A 17,609-nucleotide genomic window follows, 5' to 3' on the forward strand; every position below is an offset into this window, starting at 1 on the left:
TTAGTTAGGTAACAATAGTTTAGAGAAAACATGATAAAGCGCAAGTATGTTGTTTACTAAAAAACACAGGAATATCAATGAAATTAATCGATATTTACCTAGTGTACATAAGTAGAACATTAAAAATATATATTTTTCTTGTGGTTTTCTCCTAAGTAACACATATATTTTAAAATAGCTGATAGCAAACAACCCAGAAAAAAAAACCCATCATCAACATACAGTATGTGAGGATGTTGAATACATACCGTAAGGTAAGGAGAAGACGCTCCTCTGCGGATATGCTTTTTTGCATCCTGGTGTCCTGATACGTGAGTCCTGGAAGTACTGTCTCCAACAAGATATCAACTGTTGGTATTTTCATTCGACAATATAGGTAAAACTTATCAGGATGTGCACGCAGAGCTGTATAGCGCCTCTGAAAATGGCCTTTAGTGAGGCGTTGGGTCAAAAGAGGATGCACCCACATTCTTCTTCTCCTCCTTCATGGATCTACAATCACAGGGTATGGCTGAGTTGGGGTGAAGTGCAGTAGGTCAGACATGGTGCAAACGCTACCACAACACACCAACAGATGCACAACCACAAAATGGCCATATGGGAGGGTGCCACCTGTTGTAGAGGCCTTAAATAGGGTTGATGATGCTGATTTAAATTAATTTCAGCCTCCAAAACCGTTAAATGTCCATTTTGTCAGGTTGCGTGGAAAAAACGCATTACGGATGTCATACGGATTACATACGCAACATTACATGCGCAAAATACGCGACCACACCTTGCCAATGGATTACATACGGATCACGATTTCTGGATTTTTTCTGCGTATTACGGCCGTAAAATACGGACCGAATTTCCCTACGCTGAGTGTGAAGCCGGCCTTACTCGATCGAGTATGGCGCCATGCTCAAGTACCCACCCTGCATGTTTGTTTGCTGTTAGACAGCCAATATACATGCAGGGATTGCCTGCCATACAAGATAATGCTGTAGCCATGTTGGCTACTGGCATTACTGTGATTGGCCGGCCGCATTGCATCATCGGGTATTATATAAGACCCGGCACACTCTCCTCTGGAAGCAGTTCAGGGAAAGTGATATAGGAGGGAGAGCTTACATTAGAGCAGGCATACAGGCAGTGTTTAAAGGGGTATTCCCGTCTCCAAGATCCTATCTCAATATGCAGTTGGTGTAATAATAATATTAGGAAAAACCTCCAATTAGAAATGTAGCATATTTTTTTTGATTCTCTGTGCGTCTTTCCTCATGTAGGGCATTGCAGGACCTTAGGTATTCATGGTTATGACCTCTGATATAGTGACAGTTAGTTGCTAGTGGTCATAACCCTGGATACCTCAGGTCCTGCAATACTTGCACTTGAGGAAAGAGACATAACGAATCATATGTAATATTGAGCGATACCGTCCGATACTTGAAAGTATCGGTATCGGAAAGTATCGGCCGATACCGGCAAAGTATCGGATCTAATCCGATACCGATACCCGATACCAATACAAGTCAATGGGACACCAAGTATCGGACGGTATCCTGTATGGTTCCCAGGGTCTGAAGGAGAGGAAACTCTGTTATGATCCTTAGTGGCTGAGGATCACGAATAGACCAGCAAGTGAATAAACTAAGGACAAGCTCTAGGGAGATGGTAACTGGACTGATCGCAAATCTGAACCTATCCAAAACAACTAGAGGTAGCCGGTGAATGTGCCTAAAAAATTCCTAGACGTCTCGAGCCAGCCTGAGGAACTAGCTACCCCTAAAGAGAAAGAAAGACCTCGCTTGCCTCCAGAGAAATAATCCCCAAAGATATAGAAGCCCCAAACAAATATTAACGGTGAAGTAAGAAGAAGGCACATACGTAGGGATGAAATCAGATTCAGCAAAAGAGGCTCACTAGTACTAGAAAGCAGAAAATAGAGCAGGGGTCTATGTGATCAATAAAAAACCCTTACAAAATATCCATCCTGAGATTACAAGAACCCACGCACCAACTAATGGTGTGTGGGGAGAAACTCAGTCCACTAGAGCATCCAGCAAGCGAGGAAATCACATTTTAGCAAGCTGGACAAGAAAACATGATAAACACTGCTGATCAAAAAAAGAGCAAACAAAACTTAGCTTTGTCCTGGATGGACTGGGAGCAAGGTAGTCAGAAGGAATCTGAGTAGCACTGATTACATCGACAGCCGGCAACAAGAGGAAGCAAAACAGAGCTATATAGGAACCTCCCAGAGGATAACGAACCAGCTGATAGCCAGAGACCAGCAGGAAAACAAATAAAGCCACCAGGGGGAGCCCAAAGCAAAAGTCACACCATACCACCAGTGACCACAAGAGGGAGCCCGAAAACAGAGTTCACAACAGTACCCCCCCCTTAAGGAGGGGTCACCGAACCCTCATGAAAACCCCCAGAGCGATCAGGATGAGCCACATGGAAGGCACAAACCAAATCGGCCGCATGAACATCAGAGGCGACAACCCAAGAATTATCCTCCTGACCATAGCCCTTCCACTTGACCAAATACTGGAGCCTCCGACTAGAAACACGAGAATCCAAGATCTTCTCCACCACATATTCCAATTCTCCCTCAACCAGCACCGGGGCAGGAGGCTCAACCGGAGGAACCACAGGTACCACATACCTCCGCAACAACGAGCGATGGAACACATTATGAATAGCAAATGATGCCGGGAGGTCCAGACGGAATGACACAGGGCCAAGGACTTCCATAATCTTATAAGGACCGATAAACCGAGGCTTGAACTTAGGAGAGGAGACCTTCATATGAACGAAGCGAGAAGACAACCACACCAAGTCCCCAACGCGAAGTCGGGGACCCACACAGCGACGGCGGTTGGCAAAGAGCTGAGCCTTCTCTTGTGACAACTTCAAATTGTCCACCACATGATTCCAAATCTGATGCAACCTATCCACCACAACATCCAATCCAGGACAGTCAGAAGGCTCCACCTGACCCGAGGAAAAACGAGGATGAAACCCCGAATTACAAAAAAAAGGAGAAACCAAAGTAGCAGAACTAGCCCGATTATTAAGGGCAAACTCGGCCAACGGTAAAAAAGTAACCCAGTTGTCCTGGTCAGCAGAAACAAAACATCTTAAATAAGTCTCCAAGGTCTGATTAGTTCGCTCGGTTTGGCCATTCGTCTGAGGATGGAAGGCTGACGAAAAAGACAATTCAATGCCCAACTTAGCACAAAAGGTCCGCCAAAATCTAGACACAAACTGGGATCCTCTGTCAGAAACAATGTTCTCAGGAATCCCGTGCAAACGAACCACATTTTGAAACAACAGTGGAACCAACTCGGAGGCGGAAGGCAACTTAGGCAAGGGCACCAAATGGACCATCTTAGAAAAACGATCACACACCACCCAGATGACAGACATTCTCTGAGAGACAGGGAGATCTGAAATAAAATCCATGGAAATGTGCATCCAAGGCCTCTTCGGGACAGGCAAAGGTAACAGCAAACCACTGGCACGAGAACAGCAAGGTTTCGCCCGAGCACAAATTCCACAAGACTGCACAAAGGAACGCACATCCCGCGACAAGGAAGGCCACCAAAAAGACCTGGCCACCAAGTCTCTGGTACCAAATATTCCAGGATGGCCCACCAACACCGAAGAATGAACCTCGGAGATGACTCTGTTGGTCCATCTATCTGGGACAAACAGTCTCTCCGGTGGACAGCGGTCAGGTCTATCCGCCTGAAACTCTTGCAGCACACGTCGCAAATCTGGGGAGATGGCAGACAAAATCACCCCTTCTCTAAGGATACCAGCCGGCTCTGAATCTCCAGGAGAGTCAGGCACAAAACTCCTAGAAAGAGCATCAGCCTTCACATTCTTCGAACCCGGCAGGTACGAGACCATGAAATCAAAACGAGGGAAAAACAACGACCAACGAGCCTGTCTGGGATTCAGCCGCTTGGCCGACTAGAGATAAATCAAATTCTTGTGGTCAGTCAAGACCACCACACGATGTTTAGCTCCCTCGAGCCAATGTCGCCACTCCTCAAATGCCCACTTCATAGCCAACAGCTCCCGATTACCGACATCATAATTCTGCTCGGCAGGCGAAAACTTTCTTGAAAAAAAAGCACATGGCTTCATCACAGAGCCATCGGGGCTTCTCTGCGACAAAACAGCCCCCGCTCCAATCTCGGAAGCATCAACCTCCACCTGGAAGGGAAGTGAGACATCTGGCTGACATACGACCGGAGCCGAAGAAAACCGACGCTTCAGCTCCCGAAAGGCCTCCACAGCCGCAGAAGACCAATTAGTCGCATCAGAACCCTTCTTGGTCAAATCCGTCAAAGGCTTAACAACGCCAGAAAAATTAGCTATGAAGCGACGGTAAAAATTAGCAAAACCCAAGAACTTCTGAAGACTCTTAACAGATGTAGGCTGCGTCCAGTCATGAATAGCCTGAACCTTGACTGGGTCCATCTCAATAGTAGAAGGAGAAAAAATGAAACCCAAAAAAGAAATCTTCTGGACTCCAAAAAGACATTTTGAGCTCTTCACAAATAAAGCATTGTCACGTAGGACCTGAAAGACCATCCTGACCTGCTTAACATGAGACTCCCAATCATCCGAAAAAACCAGAATATCATCCAGATACACAATCATAAACTTATCCAGATATTCACGGAAGATGTCATGCATAAAGGACTGAAAGACTGAAGGAGCATTAGAAAGTCCAAAAGGCATCACCAAGTACTCAAAATGGCCTTCAGGCGTATTAAATGCAGTTTTCCATTCATCACCCCGTTTTATACGCACAAGGTTATACGCACCACGAAGATCTATCTTGGTGAACCAACTAGACCCCCTAATGAGAGCAAACAAATCAGTTAACAATGGCAAAGGATACTGAAATTTGACCGTGATTTTATTCAAAAGGCGATAATCAATACAGGGTCTCAGGGAACCATCCTTTTTAGCCACAAAAAAGAATTCTGCACCAAGAGGGGATGAGGACGGGCGAATATGTCCCTTCTCTAAAGACTCCTTTATATAACTCCGCATGGCAGCATGCTCCGGCACAGATAAATTGAAAAGTCGTCCCTTAGGAAACTTACTACCAGGAATCAAATTTATAGCACAATCACAGTCCCCATGAGGAGGTAGAGAATTGAGTTTGGGCTCCTCAAATACATCCTGGTAGTCTGACAAAAACGTAGGGACTTCAGAAGGAGTGGACGAAGCAATAGACACCACAGGAGCGTCACCATGAATTCCCTGACAACCCCAACTTGACACCGACATAGCTTTCCAATCCAGGACTGGATTATGAGTCTGCAACCATGGCAGACCCAACATGACGACATCATGCAAATTATGCAGTACAAGAAAGTGAATCACCTCCTGATGAACAGGAGTCATGCACATGGTCACTTGTGTCCAGTACTGAGGTCTATTCGTAGCCAATGGTGTAGAATCAATTCCCCTTAGTGGAATAGGGAATTTTAAAGGCTCCAAATCGAAACCACAGCGCCTGGCAAATGACCAATCCATCAGACTCAGGGCAGCACCTGAATCTACAAAAGCATTAACCGGGTAAGATGACAGGGAACAAATCAGGGTAACAGACAAAATGAACTTAAGCTGTAAAGTACCAATGGTGACAGATTTATCAACCTTTTTTTTGCGCTTAGAGCATGCTGAGATAACATGAGCTGAGTCACCACAGTAAAAGCACAACCCATTTTGCCGTCTATAATTTTGCCGTTCACTTCTGGTCAGAATTCTGTCACATTGCATAGATTCAGGTGTCTGTTCAGAAGACACCGCCAAATGGTGCACAGGTTTGCGCTCCCGCAAACGCCGATCAATCTGAATGGCCAGAGTCATTGACTCATTCAGACCTGCAGGCGTAGGGAACCCCACCATGAAATTCTTAATGGCTTCAGAAAGACCTTCTCTGAAATTTGCAGCCAGGGCACACTCATTCCACTGAGTAAGCACCGACCATTTCCGAAATTTCTGGCAGTACACCTCTGCTTCATCTTGCCCCTGCGAGAGGGCCAATAACGTTTTTCAGCCTGGTTCTCAAGATTAGGTTCCTCATAGAGCAATCCAAGGGCTAGAAAAAACGCATCTACACTAAGCAATGCAGGATCCCCTGGCGCCAATGCGAAGGCCCAATCTTGGGGGTCACCACGCAAAAAGGAAATGATAATCTTAACTTGCTGAACGGCATCACCAGAGGAACGAGGTTTCAAAGAAAGAAACAACTTACAATTGTTCCTAAAATTCAGGAACCTAGATCTATCTCCAGAAAACAACTCCGGAATAGGTATTCTAGGCTCTGACATAGGACTGTGAACAACAAAATCCTGAATACTTTGAACCCTAGCAGCAAGATGATCCAGACTGGAAGCCAAGCTCTGGACATCCATGTCAGCAGCTGAACTCAGAGCCACACCAAGATTAAGAGGAGGAGAGAAGCTAGCCACAGCAGCTAGACACACGGCAAAAAAAAAAAAAAAAAATTTCTCAAGGCTTCTTTTCTCCTGCTTCTGCCATGCAATTAACACTTTACTGGCCGGCTGTACTGTTATGATCCTTAGTGGCTGAGGATCACGAATAGACCAGCAAGTGAATAAACTAAGGACAAGCTCTAGGGAGATGGTAACTGGACTGATCGCAAATCTGAACCTATCCAAAACAACTAGAGGTAGCCGGTGAATGTGCCTAAAAAATTCATAAACGTCTCGAGCCAGCCTGAGGAACTAGCTACCCCTAAAGAGAAAGAAAGACCTCGCTTGCCTCCAGAGAAATAATCCCCAAAGATATAGAAGCCCCCAACAAATATTAACGGTGAAGTAAGAAGAAGGCACATACGTAGGGATGAAATCAGATTCAGCAAAAGAGGCCCACTAGTACTAGAAAGCAGAAAATAGAGCAGGGGTCTATGCGATCAATAAAAAACCCTGACAAAATATCCATCCTGAGATTACAAGAACCCACGCACCAACTAATGGTGTGTGGGGAGAAACTCAGTCCACTAGAGCATCCAGCAAGCGAGGAAATCACATTTTAGCAAGCTGGACAAGAAAACATGATAAACACTGCTGATCAAAAAAAGAGCAAACAAAACTTAGCTTTGTCCTGGATGGACTGGGAGCAAGGTAGTCAGAAGGAATCTGAGTAGCACTGATTACATCGACAGCCGGCAACAAGAGGAAGCAAAACAGAGCTATATAGGAACCTCCCAGAGGATAACGAACCAGCTGATAGCCAGAGACCAGCAGGAAAACAAATAAAGCCACCAGGGGGAGCCCAAAGCAAAAGTCACACCATACCACCAGTGACCACAAGAGGGAGCCCGAAAACAGAGTTCACAACAGGGATCCATATCAATGTGTAAAAGAAAGAATTAAAAATAAAAAATAGGGATATACTCACCTCTCCGGCGGCTCCTGGACTTTACCGCCGTAACCGGGAGCCGTTGTACCTAAGAATGCGCGCTTGCAGGGCCTTAGATGAGGTCACTGCGCTCTGATTGATCCGTAGCGGTCGCGTGACCGCTACGCGACCAATCACAAAGCAGTGACGTCACCTAAGGTCTTTCAAGCGCTTGAAATACCTTAGAAGACGTCCGCAGCTTCTGATTGGTCGCGTAGCGGTCGCGTGTGCCGCTACGCGACCAATCACAAAGCAGTGACGTCACCCAAGGTCTTTCAAGCGCTTGAAAGACCTTAGGTGACGTCACTGCTTTGTGATTGGTCGCATAGCGGTCACGCGACCGCTACGGACCAATCAGAGCACCGTGACGTCATCTAAGGCCCTTCAAGCGCGCATTTTTAGGTACAACGGCTCCCGGTTACGGCGGTAAAGTCCAGGCTGCGTCGGAGAGGTGAGTATATCCCTATTTTTTATTTTAATTCTTTCTTTTACACATTGATATTAATCCCGATACCGATTCCCGATACCACAAAAGTATCGGATCTCGGTATCGGAATTCCGATACCCGCAAGGCTCAACACTAATCATATGATCTATACTGCATTTGTAATTGGAGGTATTTGCTAATATTATTATTATTAATATTATTATTATTATTAGTCCAGAAGTAAGAAGAAAACAGCCGCACACTCGAATCGAGTGTGCGGCTGTTTTCTTATTTCTGGATTACTTCATATGTGTTTTTCAGCAAGCACCTCCACACACCGTGAATATACCGTGAAGGGTGTAGTTGATTCAGAGACCATCATCTCCACCAGTAAGTCGATTTTTTGGTCTTTGTGCCATTCAATTTTTTCTTCTTTTTTCTTTGTGATTATTATTATTAGACCTACTACCTATTGGAATAGTAACTTGGAGATGGGAATACCCCTTTAAGTGCTATTGCAGTTCTTATATACCACTGCTGCACCATGAAAATAACAGTCCTTTTCAGGGCTACATACTGTCATTTCTCTTGTAAAAATGCTGTTACCTGCATTCAGTACACGCCCCTGAAGAAGTGTGGACGAAACGCACATCGGGGTGGAGGGACACGGCACTTTCTCCATACATTCCGTGAGTGAATTTATAGTTTGGACCCTAATGGAACAAGTCAGCTGCTATGAGAGTTATATTAATTTTGCGACTAAAAATTATTCGGCTACTGTAGATATTTTTTATAAAACATTATCTCAGCAAAGGCATAGGTTGTTTACAGACTATTTATGGGTTGCATGATCTGGAATTTCACATATCTGAGTTTAGTGGAATGTGGTTTAGGAGAAAGTAGCCATATGTGTCCCTCACATCTGAGGTTAATTGGATTTATTATAGCAATTGTAACTTGAGTATTTAATAAACTATTATTAGATTGGAATGGAATCTGTATCATTGTGCTTTTTCTGTTCACCTTTCACAAATAATGTGATGATAGTGTGACAGACGGGTTTTATGTATAGATTTTGGCACGATTCAAAAAAGTTTTTGGATCTTTTTGTGATTTACCTGCACTCAGTGTAGCTGGTGGAGGAGGGATAGTTTTAGATTAGAGGCATATAGGCAGGGTTAATTATATTAGGCTGCACGCCCATGATCGGTAATACTAGCGTTCTGGACGCAGGTGATTTTTGCTGTGTCCAAACCACTGTGTTGTACAGTACAAGCACAGTGGATGGGATTAATAGAAACCCCATGCCTACTGTGCTTCTCTTTTACGTTGTGTAAAATCACCTGCGATGTGAGTTTCCAAGCCGCAGCATGTCAATTTCTCTTGAGAGAACACTCAGCCTTCTGTGCTGAATATACCCACAGACTTGCATTAGATGCGATAAATCAGCAGTTAAATAAAAGTACATGAGTTGTAAGTGCATTTTCTCAGGTGTTTTTAGCCTTGTTTAACCAAATAAATAATTAAAAAAAGACATGTGGTACCCATCTATTTGATAACCAGCCATGGTAAAGCAGACAGCTGCGGGCTGATATTATCAAGCTGGGAAGGTCCATGGTTATTTTACCCTTCCCAGCCTAAAAGCCTGAAGCCACCCCAGAATTGGCGCATCAGATGAGATACGCCAATTCTGGCACTTTGAACAGGTTTTCCCGATTGCCCTGATGCAATGGCAATCAGGGTTAAGGGTAGTTGGGGATGATGACAGCGGTGATTTGTCAACACGTTATATGAATAAAGACTCCCCCACATTATCCCTTGCTGAAGCCACCCCAGAATTGGCGCATCAGATGAGATACGCCAATTCTGGCACTTTGAACAGGTTTTCCCGATTGCCCTGATGCAATGGCAATCGGGGTTAAGTGTAGTTGGGGATGATGACAGCAGTGATTTGTCAACACGTTATATGAATAAAGACTCCCCCACATTATCCCTTGTTCACAAATTTATTGAAAAAAAATCACATGTACTGTAGGTCTACGGTATTCCAACAAATCCGAAATAGTCCAGAAAAGGATACCTGAAAGACAAAAAATGATAGAAATAAAAACAAGAGAAATTCCCTCTTTCACCAATTTAGTGCCCAAAATGTTGTCACGCAGACCCAATGTAGTCCAGATTCCTCGATTTTGTCTCCGGAGCCTGTGAATAGCAGCAAAGTCCCTTAGGGCTGTCCCACACGTCCAGATAATTCCGGTACCGGAAAAAATCGGTACCGGAGTTATCCGTGTCCGTGTGCCCGTGAGCTCACGTAGGCCATACGTGCGGCACACGTGTGCCGAGTGGGTACCACACGGAGCGTGCAGGAGACAGCGCTAAAGTTTAGCGCTGTCCCCTGCATCGTGCTGAAGCCGCGATTCATATCTTCTGTGCAGCAGCGTTTGCTGCATAGAAGATATGAATAATAGTGTTTAAAAGAAAGATCTATCTGTCCGCCGCCCTCCCACCCCCTGTGCGCCCCCCCGCTGTTCTGAAAGTACTCACCCGGCTCCTTCGTTGGCTGTCGCTGCTTCCTGTGCTGGCCGCCCCTTCTACTGTATGCGGTCACGTGGGGCCGCCGATTACAGTCATGAATATGTGGCTCCACCTCCCATAGGGGTGGAGCCGCCTATTCATGACTGTAAATGAGCGGCCCCACGTGACCGCATACAGTAGAAGGCGCGGTCAGGACAAGAAGCAGCGACAGCCAACGAGGGTGAGTATTTTCAGAACAGCGGGGGGGCGCACAGGGGGTGGGAGGGCGGCGGACAGATAGATCTTTCTTTTAAACACTATTATTCATATCTTCTATGCAGCAAACGCTGCTGCACAGAAGATATGAATCGCGGCTTCAGCACCATGTGGGGGGGACAGCGCTTACTGTAGTGCTGTCTCCTGCACGGCACAGGGACTGCACACGGAGAACGTCAGTGTGCGGTCCGTTTTTTACACGGACCCATTGAATTTAATGGGTCCGTGTAATCCGTGCGCTCCCACGAACACTGACATGTCTCCGTGTTTGGCACACGGAGACACGGTCCGCAAAAAAATCAATGACATCTGCACAGATGCATTGATTTTAATGGATCTACGTGTGTCAGTGTCTCCGGTACGTGAGGAAACTGTCACCTCACGTACCGGAGCCACTGACGTGTGAAACCGGCCTTATACAGTATTAAATATGTTGCCTCATGAATGGCACAAAATTTGTAACAGAAACAAAAAGGTTTGCTGTTTTCTGGCCATTCCCATGAGAAAGTTAATAAAAGAGATGAGCAAGTAAATTTGAGTGAAATTGGACTCTGTTCAAATTGTACAAAAATCAACTCACACCTACGCTTCTCACTATCACCCGTCTCGTCTTGTCAGATATTGTGATCCTGACCAGTCGCACTTAAATCCCCTGGAATCTCCCGATGAACCAGAACTTCGATGAAGCACAGGACACTTTTGCACTTGCATGCACAAAGTCATGGCGTACATGGTGTCACTGTAAGGGTATGTGCACACGTTCAGGATTTCTTGCAGAAATTTCCTGAAAAAAAACGAATATTTCTGCCAGAAATCCGCATGCGGTTTTTTCGTGTTTTTTGACACATTTTTTGTGCGTTTTTTGCGCGTTTTTAGTGCGTTTATTTTGGCGTTTTTTTTGCCCAATACATTAAGGGTATGTGCTCATGTTCAGGATTTCTTCCAGAAATTTCCTGACAAAAACTGGACATTTCTTCCAGAAATCCGCATGTGTTTTTTTCGCGTTTTTGACGTGTTTTTTGCGCATTTTTTGTGCCTATTTTTGCGTTTTTCCCAATGCATTAAATAGCGGGAAAAACGCGAAAAATTCCCCAAATTAATGAACATGCTGCTTTTTTTTACTGCAATGCGTTTTTTTTCGCGGAAAAAAACGCATCATGTGCACAAAAATTGCAGAATGCATTCTAAATGATAGTATGCATATGTATGCATTTTGTATGCATTTTCATCACGTTTTTATAGTGGAAAAAAATGCAAAAAAACCTGAACGTTTGCACATAGCCTAAGGAGTGTGGGCTGGACTTTTACTTTCCTACCACTGAAGATACCAATCTCATTATTTTATGTGTAATGTGAATAGTGTCCAGCATCGTGTGATATGTTCCTATGTAATATAATATACTGTGTTAGTAATGTGAGAATGCATAGTTTACAGTAGGATAAGCATAGGTTAGGACCAGGGCCGGACTGGCCATCGGGCACTTCTGGCAAATGCCAGAAGGGCCGGTGCCAGTAGTGGGCCGCTCGATCCGCCTCCCCCCGCCCCCGCCGTCGCATTCAACTATACCGGCGTATAGACGCCGGTAGGTACAGTTGAATTCAATGATGGAGGAGAGCGTCTACAGACGCTCCTCTCCCATCATTCCCCGCTCTGCCTCTGACACTGCGGGTGCGCGATGACGTCATATCATCGCGCACCTGCTGTGTCCCGGGCAGACTGCACGCTGCTGAGACAGAGACAGGAGCAGGAAGGCGGAAGCAACGCTGGCAAGAGGAGAGGTGAGGAGAGTTTTTTTTTTTCTGGACTGTGGGGCCATTCTCGGAGGAGGTGAGGGGAGGGGGTGGAGGAAGAGAAAAGATGTGGGCTGTGCTCTGTGCTGTATACTACTGTGCTATATATAGTTCTCTGTGGCTGTGCTCTGTGCTGTATACTACTGTGGGCTGTATATAGTTCTCTGTGGGCTGTGCTCTGTGCTGTATACTACTGTGGGCTGTATATAGCTCTCTGTGGGCTGTGCTCTGTGCTGTATACTACTGTGGGCTGTATATAGTTCTCTGTGGGCTGTGCTCTGTGCTGTATACTACTGTGCTATATATAGTACTCTGTGGCTGTGCTCTGTGCTGTATACTACTGTGGGCTGTATATAGTTCTCTGTGGGCTGTGCTCTGTGCTGTATACTACTGTGGGCTGTATATAGTTCTCTGTGGGCTGTGCTCTGTGCTGTATACTACTGTGCTATATATAGTACTCTGTGGCTGTGCTCTGTGCTGTATACTACTGTGGGCTGTATATAGTTCTCTGTGGGCTGTGCTCTGTGCTGTATACTACTGTGGGCTGTATATAGTTCTCTGTGGGCTGTGCTCTGTGCTGTATACTACTGTGGGCTGTATATAGTTCTCTGTGGGCTGTGCTCTGTGCTGTATACTACTGTGGGCTGTATATAGTTCTCTGTGGGCTGTGCTCTGTGCTGTATACCACTGTGGGCTGTATATAGTTCTCTGTGGCTGTGCTCTGTGCTGTATACTACTGTGGGCTGTATACAGTTCTCTGTGGGCTGTGCTCTGTGCTGTATACCACTGTGGGCTGTATATAGTTCTCTGTGGGCTGTGCTCTGTGCTGTATACCACTGTGGGCTGTATATAGTTCTCTGTGGGCTGTGCTCTGTGCTGTATACTACTGTGGGCTGTATATAGTTCTCTGTGGGCTGTGCTCTGTGCTGTATACTACTGTGCTATATATAGTACTCTGTGGCTGTGCTCTGTGCTGTATACTACTGTGGGCTGTATATAGTTCTCTGTGGGCTGTGCTCTGTGCTGTATACTACTGTGGGCTGTATATAGTTCTCTGTGGGCTGTGCTCTGTGCTGTATACTACTGTGGGCTGTATATAGTTCTCTGTGGGCTGTGCTCTGTGCTGTATACCACTGTGGGCTGTATATAGTTCTCTGTGGGCTGTGCTCTGTGCTGTATACCACTGTGGGCTGTATAAAGTTCTCTGTGGGCTGTGCTGTGTGCTGTATACCACTGTGGGCTGTATATAGTTCTCTGTGGGCTGTGCTCTGTGCTGTATACCACTGTGGGCTGTATATAGTTCTCTGTGGGCTGTGCTCTGTGCTGTATACTACTGTGGGCTGTATATAGTTCTCTGTGGGCTGTGCTCTGTGCTGTATACCACTGTGGGCTGTATATAGTTCTCTGTGGGCTGTGCTCTGTGCTGTATACTACTGTGGGCTGTATATAGTTCTCTGTGGGCTGTGCTCTGTGCTGTATACTACTGTGGGCTGTATATAGTTCTCTGTGGGCTGTGCTCTGTGCTGTATACCACTGTGGGCTGTATATAGTTCTCTGTGGGCTGTGCTCTGTGCTGTATACCACTGTGGGCTGTATATAGTTCTCTGTGGGCTGTGCTCTGTGCTGTATACCACTGTGGGCTGTATATAGTTCTCTGTGGGCTGTGCTCTGTGCTGTATACCACTGTGGGCTGTATATAGTTCTCTGTGGGCTGTGCTCTGTGCTGTATACCACTGTGGGCTGTATATAGTTCTCTGTGGGCTGTGCTCTGTGCTGTATACTACTGTGGGCTGTATATAGTTCTCTGTGGGCTGTGCTCTGTGCTGTATACCACTGTGGGCTGTATATAGTTCTCTGTGGGCTGTGCTCTGTGCTGTATACCACTGTGGGCTGTATATAGTTCTCTGTGGGCTGTGCTCTGTGCTGTATACCACTGTGGGCTGTATATAGTTCTCTGAGGGCTGTGCTCTGTGCTGTATACCACTGTGGGCTGTATATAGTTCTCTGTGGGCTGTGCTCTGTGCTGTATACTACTGTGGGCTGTATATAGTTCTCTGTGGGCTGTGCTCTGTGCTGTATACTACTGTGGGCTGTATATAGTTCTCTGGGCTGTGCTCTGTGCTGTATACTACTGTGGGCTGTATATAGTTCTCTGGGCTGTGCTCTGTGCTGTATACCACTGTGGGCTGTATATAGTTCTCTGGGCTGTGCTCTGTGCTGTATACTACTGTGGGCTGTATATAGTTTTCTGTGGGCTGTGTTCTGTGCTGTATACTACTGTGTGCTATGTGCTATATATAGTACACTGTGGGCTGTGCTGTATGTAGTACTCTCTGGGCTGTGCTGTATATAGTACTTTGTGGGCTGTGCTATATATAGTACTCTGTGGGCTGTGCTGTATATAGTACTCTGTGGGCTGTGCTGTATATATTGCTCTGTGGGCTGTGCTATATATAGTACTCTGTGGGCTGTGCTGTATATAGTACTATGTGGGCTGTGCTGTATATAGTACTATGTGGGCTGTGCTGTATATAGTACTCTGTGCGCTGTGCTGTATATAGTACTCTGTGGGCTGTGCTGTATATAGTACTCTGTTGGCTGTGCTGTATATAGTACTCTGTTGGCTGTGCTGTATATAGTACTCTGTGGGCTGTGCTGTATATAGTACTCTGTGGGCTGTGCTGTATATAGTACTCTGTGGGCTGTGCTGTATATAGTACTCTGTGGGCTGTGCTGTATATAGTACTCTGTGGGCTGTGCTGTATATAGTACTCTGTGGGCTGTGCTGTATATAGTACTCTGTGGGCTGTGCTGTATGTAGTACAATGTGGGCTGTGCTGTATGTAGTACTCTGTGGGCTGTGCTTTATATAGTACTCTGGGCTGTGCTGTATATAGTACTCTGGGCTGTGCTGTATATACTTCTCTGTGGGCTGTGCTGTATATAGTTCTCTGTGGGCTGTGCTGTATATAGTTCTCTGTGGGCTGTGCTGTATATAGTTCTCTGTGGGCTGTGCTGTATATAGTTCTCTGTGGGCTGTGCTGTATATAGTTCTCTGTGGGCTGTGCTGTATATAGTTCTCTGTGGGCTGTGCTGTATATAGTACTCTGTGGGCTGTGCTGTATATATTACTCTGTGGGCTGTGCTGTATATATTACTCTGTGGGCTGTGCTGTATATATTACTCTGTGGGCTGTGCTGTATATATTACTCTGTGGGCTGTGCTGTATATATTACTCTATGGGCTGTGCTGTATATATTACTTTGTGGGCTGTGCTGTATATATTACTTTGTGGGCTGTGCTGTATATATTACTCTGTGGGCTGAGCTGTATACTACTGTGTGGACTGTGCTGTATACTTCTACGTGGGCTGTGCTGTATACTACTGTGTGGTCTGTGCTGTATACTACTGTGTGGTCTGTGCTGAATACTGCTCTGTGGGCTGTGTTATCTACTACACGGGCTGTGCTATAGTATGCAGGCTGTGCTGTATACTATGCGGTTTGTGCTATATAATATGCGGGCTTTGCTATATACTATGGGGAGTATATTATATTCTATACTATGGGGGGCTGCATTATATTCTATGGGGGGCTACATTATATATTATGGGGAGGTGGGCTGTATTATATTCTATGGGGGTTACATACTCTGGGGTGGCTGCATTATACGCTGTGGTTGGTGTATTATACTCTGGGGTGGCTGCATTATACTATATGTGGGCTGCATGATACTGTATCGAGAACTATGGGGAATACGTTATACTATATGAAGAACTATGGGGTGCATTATACTATGGGAAGTGAATTGTACTACATGGATGACTGTGGCGGTGCATTATACTATATGGAGCACTATGAGGAGTGTATTATGCTATATGGAGGACTATGAGGAGTGTATTATACTATGTTGAGGACTGAGCAGTGTATTTTAATATATGGAGGACTATAGGGAGTGTATTATACTATATGGAGGACTATGGAGCACATTATAATATATGGAGGACTATGGGGTGTATTTTACTAAACAAGTAAAATGCTGCATATTCAGATTGTTTTTGCTGGAACAAAAAGCCTTGTTGTCAGCAGCACATTGCCAGTGTAAACTGTAGATGTGCTGCTGAAAACATGATACTGTATGGTGATCTGTTAGTGATCTATTAGTGATCGTTCTGTCCCATCATTATTCCTCAGCTGGTGGAAAGAGGCTGGGAAACAAGCGTTGAACAACTTCTGTATTGTCGATCAAACTCATTTAGCGGCCTGAACTCAGCGCACGTAAATACAACAGAAAGGCTTCTGTGTGATGTGGAATATGTTAGCTTTTGGGGCCCCATTTTAAACTTTGCCTAGGGCCCCACTTTGCCTAAAACCGGCCCTGCCTACAAGTGTACAAAGATATTATACAGTCACCATGTGACAAGTGGGCCTGTGTAACTTCAAATGCCAGGGCTGAATTTTAGTCCCAGTCCGGCCCTGGTTAGGACATAGTTTGAATTTGGGTAATAAGATAAGTAGTATAGATAGTGACTGTAGACAGATAGTGATGTTCGGGTAAGGTAAGTGTTAATGTTCGAGACTAGCCCATAGTGGGAGACGTCTTAGGGCAAGTGATTGCTTACTGTAAATATTGAGTGTCAAATGAGCAGTGCTGCCATAGGGTGATTCAGAGTAAGGAGAGACAAAAGTACAGGGATAGCGAGATCCTGAAGAGAGAAAAGACAAAGAGTGACTAACGAGTAAGAGTGGCCTTCAGGAGAAGGGTTCTAGGAACAGGAAGCAGTACCATGAACCAAAGAGCTTGTGACGTAGAAAGCAACGGACCAAAGCAGGTCTGAGTACAATGGACTAGTGGGTGTCCTAAGTGCGAGGATTCCAGGGCACCATTAGTGGAAGAAACAGGATGCAGAACCACAGAGCAAGTAGGAGACTTCCTGGTCAGGACTGTAGTGTTGAAGCTGGGTGGTGATGAAGTAGGGAGAAACCAGTGTGCCTCACTAGCTCTGGAGTAACCTATAGTGGAAGTATGTTGTGTGACAAGATGCTTCATAAAGAAAAAGAAACATCATTAAGACTTCAAACGTGCTGTTATTGATGAGCGAATTTGTTCGGAAAAAGATCGCCAAACAAATTCGGCAAGAATATGGCACATTCGGATT

At 45.4% G+C, this 17,609-nt stretch overlaps 1 long non-coding RNA gene across 1 annotated transcript in view; it reads right to left on the minus strand.

Annotated features, from left to right (window-relative positions):
* Nucleotides 1–9,726: 9,726 nt before the first annotated feature.
* Nucleotides 9,727–17,609, minus strand: part of LOC143772788 (uncharacterized) — a 208,645-nt gene continuing 200,762 nt past the window's right edge. Inside the window, exon 3 of the long non-coding RNA XR_013215105.1 lies at nt 9,727–9,950. This is a non-coding gene — a long non-coding RNA (uncharacterized LOC143772788). The remainder of the gene's footprint in view (nt 9,951–17,609) is intronic.

Source organism: Ranitomeya variabilis, chromosome 1 (genome assembly GCF_051348905.1).
Source record: "Ranitomeya variabilis isolate aRanVar5 chromosome 1, aRanVar5.hap1, whole genome shotgun sequence".
In the NCBI taxonomy this organism is placed as follows: Eukaryota; Metazoa; Chordata; class Amphibia; order Anura; family Dendrobatidae; genus Ranitomeya; species Ranitomeya variabilis.